Consider the following 6,000-nt stretch of genomic DNA (forward strand, 5'->3'; position numbering starts at 1 on the left):
TAGTGCTGGTAAGTTGACGCCGCTCTGATATCCAATAGTTCTTCCCGGCTGTATGTAATTACACTTAAGATTTTCTGGGCTAACAATGTAAGAAATAATACATTAAAAAAACAAAATACTGCAAAGTTTCCTAAGGACTAGAAGCGAGGCAGCCCTCTCTGTCGGCGCCATCTTGTTCAGATGCACGTTCTTGAACACATGCACGTTCTGAACCAGAGAGGTGGTGTATGTACATGATGTATGTGAGTCACCACCAGGGGAAAACTGGAACAACCCAATGAAATCCATCTCCTAAGTTGGATTGTCACATTAATAAGCAATGACAGCGGGTAAGACCAAAGGAATGTGCCTATCTTCATTGTGATGATTTCACTCAGAGAAGTGAAAAACATTTCTGAGCTGAAAAAGCATAGAGGTGCAGTGTAGAAGGCAAATGTCAGAACATTGTGGTAACAAATCATTTTTTCCAATGCAGAGAAAATGTTGAAAAAGAGGCCCCATGACTGACAGTGTGGACACAATAAGACAACTAAGATCAGGAACAGCTTGCATTGTGAACTGTGGGGGGAAGTGGTGGTGGTTTCAAAAACATTTTGTTATGTTGTGCACATGGCTTTGGGCAGTTCCTGGTCTACCCTCTGACTTTTGTGAAATTAGTGGAAAAGAGGAAACATTAAAAAACATCCGACAAGACACAAATGGCCTTCAAAAGAGACTGAGGTTGAACACCAGCATTTCAAGAACATATAGCTACGCATTTTTCTTGAGAGGCAATACCTTACTTAACTTTCTGTTTGCAGTATATGTGGATCAGGATATTGATAGAAATGCAACACAACAATACATGCCAATACTAGACGTACATAAAGAGTGGGATGTTACCCAACTGAAATTAGGTCAGTCGACAGTGAATCAGGGTCATTGTTGCTGTAAGGGTGAATATGTGGAGCCGTGGACAAATCTGTTCAAGTGAGTGCTGTTGGGCCACTGTAGCCATGCAGCAGCTTGTCTAAGAGTAGAGCCTGCATTCCTGAGAGATTGATAATTACTGATGAACTCCTCTTTCCAAATCTCCTTCACCCCCCCCCCCCCCCCCCTTGGGGTGCCAGTTTCTAGACCTCATATAAGTAAGTGTTGCCGTGGGCCTAGGCCTGGACCTCTGTATCTATGGAGACGAAGACCCTGGTCTGAGGGAACAAAACCAGTGGAGGCAGTAGTGACTGCTGGGATAAACACAGCTGTGGCTTAAAATACATCCTCTCCTGCCACTGGCATCTCTGAAGTCTCTGACGTCTCTGTTCTCTCCAGTCAAAACAAGCCCTCTGTGCGCCAACCACTGTAACACACACTCACGGACTGCCATACACTGAGCACTGGGTAGGCTGAGAGGACTGGGAAATCATATAGTATGGACTAGATGGTTTAGGGTTAGCAGACATGCAGACAGAGCAGAGCAGACTAATCCAGCAGTGGACAGATGCAAAATGTTCTCTATGTAAACTGTTTTGACATTTCAGAGGGCCTAAATATGCTACTAAAAGAAGGCCTGTCCCATTTGCCTACTACTACTGAAACACAGTCCGCCGGCCTATACCTGTGCACCGTCAAGGAAAGTTGGCCTGAGAACATGAACACACGCTCACACACACACATTAGAGTGGCCAACATTTTGACTGATTGGATTTCCCATTAGTGCTGATCAAAGGTTCAATGATGACAGATGAGCAAGTAAGCCAATCCCACTGATTAAACCTATTGTCTACCACATCTACACAAAGGAGGCTCCCCACTACACTACAGACCTGAGTCACTGCTGATTCCACCACACTCACTCACTCATGGGACTGTCGCCCATTCCAGACTGCGTTAGAATGTCTACAGCCCATCATAATACTGTGATGTTCTCTGTCCACACTGCTGTAAACTAAGTTCTACTGACTAGCCCTCCTCCACACTGGTCACCCTCCTCCACACTGGTCAGTGTTCTCCCAAACACTGACCACTGTCTAGACCGAGTTATCCTTCCTCTCTTAAGACCCTCTTGATCTGTCGTGCCCTCATCCCTCTCTTACTAGGGCCTCAAGTTTTTCTAGGTCAAGTCCCATGCTGGAGGAAAAGTCAGCGCCCTAGTTGTGCAGAGGAATCTCCTCCTGAACCTGTGGTTACATAAGGCACCTGTTATCTCCATGGGTACAAGCCCTGGCCTGGCAGGCGGCAGGGTGAGAAGGAAGAAACACCAGTGCAGGACACACCCTTCCTAAACAAAAGTATATTGTCTCCACTCCAGTTCAGACTGTTCAGTAGAGGTCATGGTGAAGTCATCAGGGGCAGAGGTTAGAGGGGGGTGGTGTGAAATGATCAGGACCATTTTGTCAAAAGAAACTATAGGCCAATGTTCATTAGCACACTTCTCAGGTTCTAGTTGTCCACAATCAAATTAATGAGAGAACAAGCAACTGACATATCATTATGTGACAACGTCTAGCATGACTGACAAATCTGGCCAATTTGTCTCCTGAAGGACTCTTTATCCATAGAAAGATGTCAATAAATTGGAGTCCTGTTTCATTTCCCAATTGATCTGCAGTCAAAACAACTTTGTTTGCAGCTTCCAGTTCAAAGTCCATGGACAGGCAATGTACAGTATGTCTACAAACAGAGGGAGTCCCCTCTTGAGAACTGAGACTGTCAGGTTATCTCCAGTCAGGTTAATAAATAATCTTCACTCAAGATAAAGGAAATAGGAAATACATGTATCAGACTGCCATGTGGCCATTGACTGGGAGAGATAGCACCAACCTACGTCACCAGTGCCATAACATTGTGTCAGTGTCCATGAGTCCTGCTCAGATAATTAATAGAAAACTAATGTCATTCATTATAAAGATCTCCTTAGTAAAACATGTTTAGGATTATATATTTTTACCTGTTTGTTTGACAGTTCCAATGCAATTCAACATTGTGTCTCCAGGCTATCCACCACCATGACCCGGCTCCCTGCATGCCAGGTTGGCTGTATCTGTACTGTACCACCAATTGCCAATCATTTAGCCTACCTCAAATTAAGCCAACCTCACACAGTTCTAAAAGCTTGATCTTGATTTGTTGTTGAATTGAATTCTACATCGGGCAGAAATAAGCATTTGAATCAGGAAAGTTTCCTCTCATGACCTATACAAGCCAGAAAGTTGAATACAATTATATTTTAATGTACTTTACCGGTTGGTCCTTTTGGAGGTAGGAATGTGAGACAATATATCCACAGGAAAGTATAATTACATAAACTTTTCAAAGTGCTGGTAGTGCATTCAGATTTCTATCAACTGAACACAGGAGGTTGGTGGCACCTTTAATTGGGGAGGACAGGCTTGTGGTAATGGCTGGAGCGGAACATGGTTTCCATGTGTTTGATGCCATTCCATTTACTCTGTTCCGGTCGTTATTGTGAGCTGTTCTCCCCTCAGCAGCCTCCACTGCAACTGAAGCATGCCCACAATATAAAAATACATGCAGGAGCCTCATGTATACTTGCTGAGGTCGTGCACGTGTTTACATGGTTCAGCACATGCTTCAGGTGATAGAAATCTGAACGCAATACCAGCACTTTAAAAGTTGATGTAATTATACTTTCCTGTTGACATCGCCGATTGTCTCATATTCCTACCACCAAAAGGGCCAACCGGTAAAGTACGTTAAAATATAATTGTATTCATCATTCTGGCTTGTAGAGGTCGTGAGAAGAAACATTCCTGATTCAAAACGTTCATTTCTGACCGATGTAGAATTCAGTGCAATTCAACGTTGGTTTTCCAGGCAAGATCTTGATACATAATTGAGATCTTATTTTGTTCATTCTTTAGTAATAAAGTTAAACTTTAGGATGAAAGTTATGAAAGTTATGACACGTATCATTATTGCCGCGTTCATATCCTAGTCGAAACTAGGAAACTCGACTTGCTGATTCGTTGAACGCAGCACGCGTATAACTAGGCTACAACCATGTAGGAAATGTCCGAGTTTCCTAGTTCCAACTAACATTTGAACGCGGCATATGTCAGAGTTCTTCAAGAAAACTTATGACATGCGAGTTCACATTCCCCTTATATCACAGAACTGCCAAATTCAGCAGTGTTACACTACACATAACACGCTTTGACTATAAAGTATTAGAAACTTGCAATAAAGAAATGGCCTGTTAGACGACGGCAAAAATAATTAATTAGGAATATGTTTACCTTTAGATGAAATACTTTTAAGTCCCGATTTGATAGGTCAAATTCTGCCTCATCTGCTCTACATTTGTAGCGTTTCCACTGCGTTCCTCTGCAAAGTTTTTCACAGTCCGAACTGAAACACCAGGTAAAGCATTTCCGCTAAATGTGCCACAGGAGGAAACTACAGTGGTATCTTCTGCTGACTGAAACACTCCAAGAATTGTTTTCTAAACTGGCTCTATCGGTTTTGCGCACGAACGCTCGAATGGTTTCCCCCAAATGACACAATATTTGCGTCTGTGCTGTTTTACCTGTGGCTGCAGCGCGCGCACAGGTGAGAAAATGATAGGGATTATCTATGATGATGATGGCCACCTGGTGGCGGGCAAAATATCCTTCATACCTGAACATTACTAATTATTATTGGCCGCTTCTTCTTCTTCTACTTTGAAATCATGGCGTTCCGCAAACAAACGTTTATGGTGCATGCCGCCACCTGCTGTGCTGAAGTGTGCGAGCAATCATCGTCTGCCTAATTCTGTACTACTAAAAAAATTAAAATATATAAATAAATCTTATAAATCCCTACTTATAATTACAAAAACTCGCAAGCCCCCCAACCCATTAAACTTTATCTATATCATGCTGAAACAATCCACCCTTAGGATTATTCAGCATGTCTACAACCATTTCAACAGTAACATCTGTTACCCCCAATAAGTCTGGCATTTCTGCTTTCCACAACCCGAGTCGTGTTGATAACCTTACCAATGAAGGCTATGAAATTAACTTTATTCACAATCAGTGTCCTTTGACACAGCACATTCATGAGCGCAAGGTCTCGAAACCATGCCAGGACCAGCAGAAACACCAGCCCAGACATTAGGTCCACTTCGTACAGGAGCAGCCATGAAAGCTCCATCATTATGCACTGTAGGTCCATCAATCTGTCTTACAACCTCTGCATATGATACATAATGACTGATTCTATATCTCTGAGCCTCTCTAGCCTCTCTCTGCACCTGGTATCCACCAAATGGTGCACTATCCCCCCCCCCCCCCACAATTATAAAACTTAACCTTCACATTGCTCCCACATTCACAGTAATCATGTTCCCCTCCACACTTGGCACATATTTTATTTCCTTTACACTGAACAGCTACATGTCTCATTCTTTGGCATTTAAAACACAGCAATGGGGATGGGACAAATTCTCTGACATTGAAACTAACAAATCTTATCTGTACTTTTCCAGGCAAAACCTTCTCAAACCTCAGCAGCACTGATAAGCTTTCACTTCTTTGACCCTCTTTCCTACTGATCACCCTTTTTGCCTCAATAACTCTGCCTCCCTTCACATTTTCTTTAATATCATCTATGGACATAGATATTGGGACCCCAGTGATGACTCCCCTCAACCAAGCATAAGCACCAGGGACATGGCTTTTAATCTTCTTCCCATTAAGCTTTTCCATTTGCAGAATCTTCCCTTGCTGAGCCTGGCTACCATAAAATATGAACAATCTACCATTTCCAATTAACCAGGCTAATTTGACTTTGCCTATCTCTTTCTCTACAGCAGGGTTTCCCAAACTCGATCCTGGAGCCCCCCATGGGTGCACGTTTTGTTTTTTGCCCTAGCACTGCACAGCTGATTCAGATAATCAAAGCTTGATGATGAGTTGGTTATTTGAATCAGCTGTGTAGTGCTAGGGCAAAACAACTAAACGTGCAGCCGGGGGGGGCTTCCTACCTTTTGCTTCCTACCCTCTTTATGTTTTCTTT

At 43.0% G+C, this 6,000-nt stretch overlaps 1 protein-coding gene across 4 annotated transcripts in view; it reads right to left on the reverse strand.

Moving 5' to 3' along the window:
* The window catches only part of LOC311145481 (uncharacterized protein), a 65,568-nt gene extending 61,043 nt beyond the window's left edge, over nucleotides 1–4,525 (reverse strand). For 2 of the 4 annotated variants that reach the window (XM_084181727.1, XM_084181725.1), the window contains exon 1: nucleotides 4,236–4,525. The gene's annotated coding sequence lies outside the window, so the exon portion shown is untranslated. Of the gene's footprint in view, nucleotides 1–3,219; nucleotides 3,452–4,235 lie in introns of those variants that run through there. The other 2 variants (XM_084181728.1, XM_084181726.1) reach the window with 2 other exon arrangements.
* Between the last annotated feature and the right edge of the window lie 1,475 nt (nucleotides 4,526–6,000).

Source organism: Coregonus lavaretus (assembly GCF_964263955.1).
Source record: "Coregonus lavaretus genome assembly, chromosome: 18".
NCBI classification, from domain to species: domain Eukaryota; kingdom Metazoa; phylum Chordata; class Actinopteri; order Salmoniformes; family Salmonidae; genus Coregonus; species Coregonus lavaretus.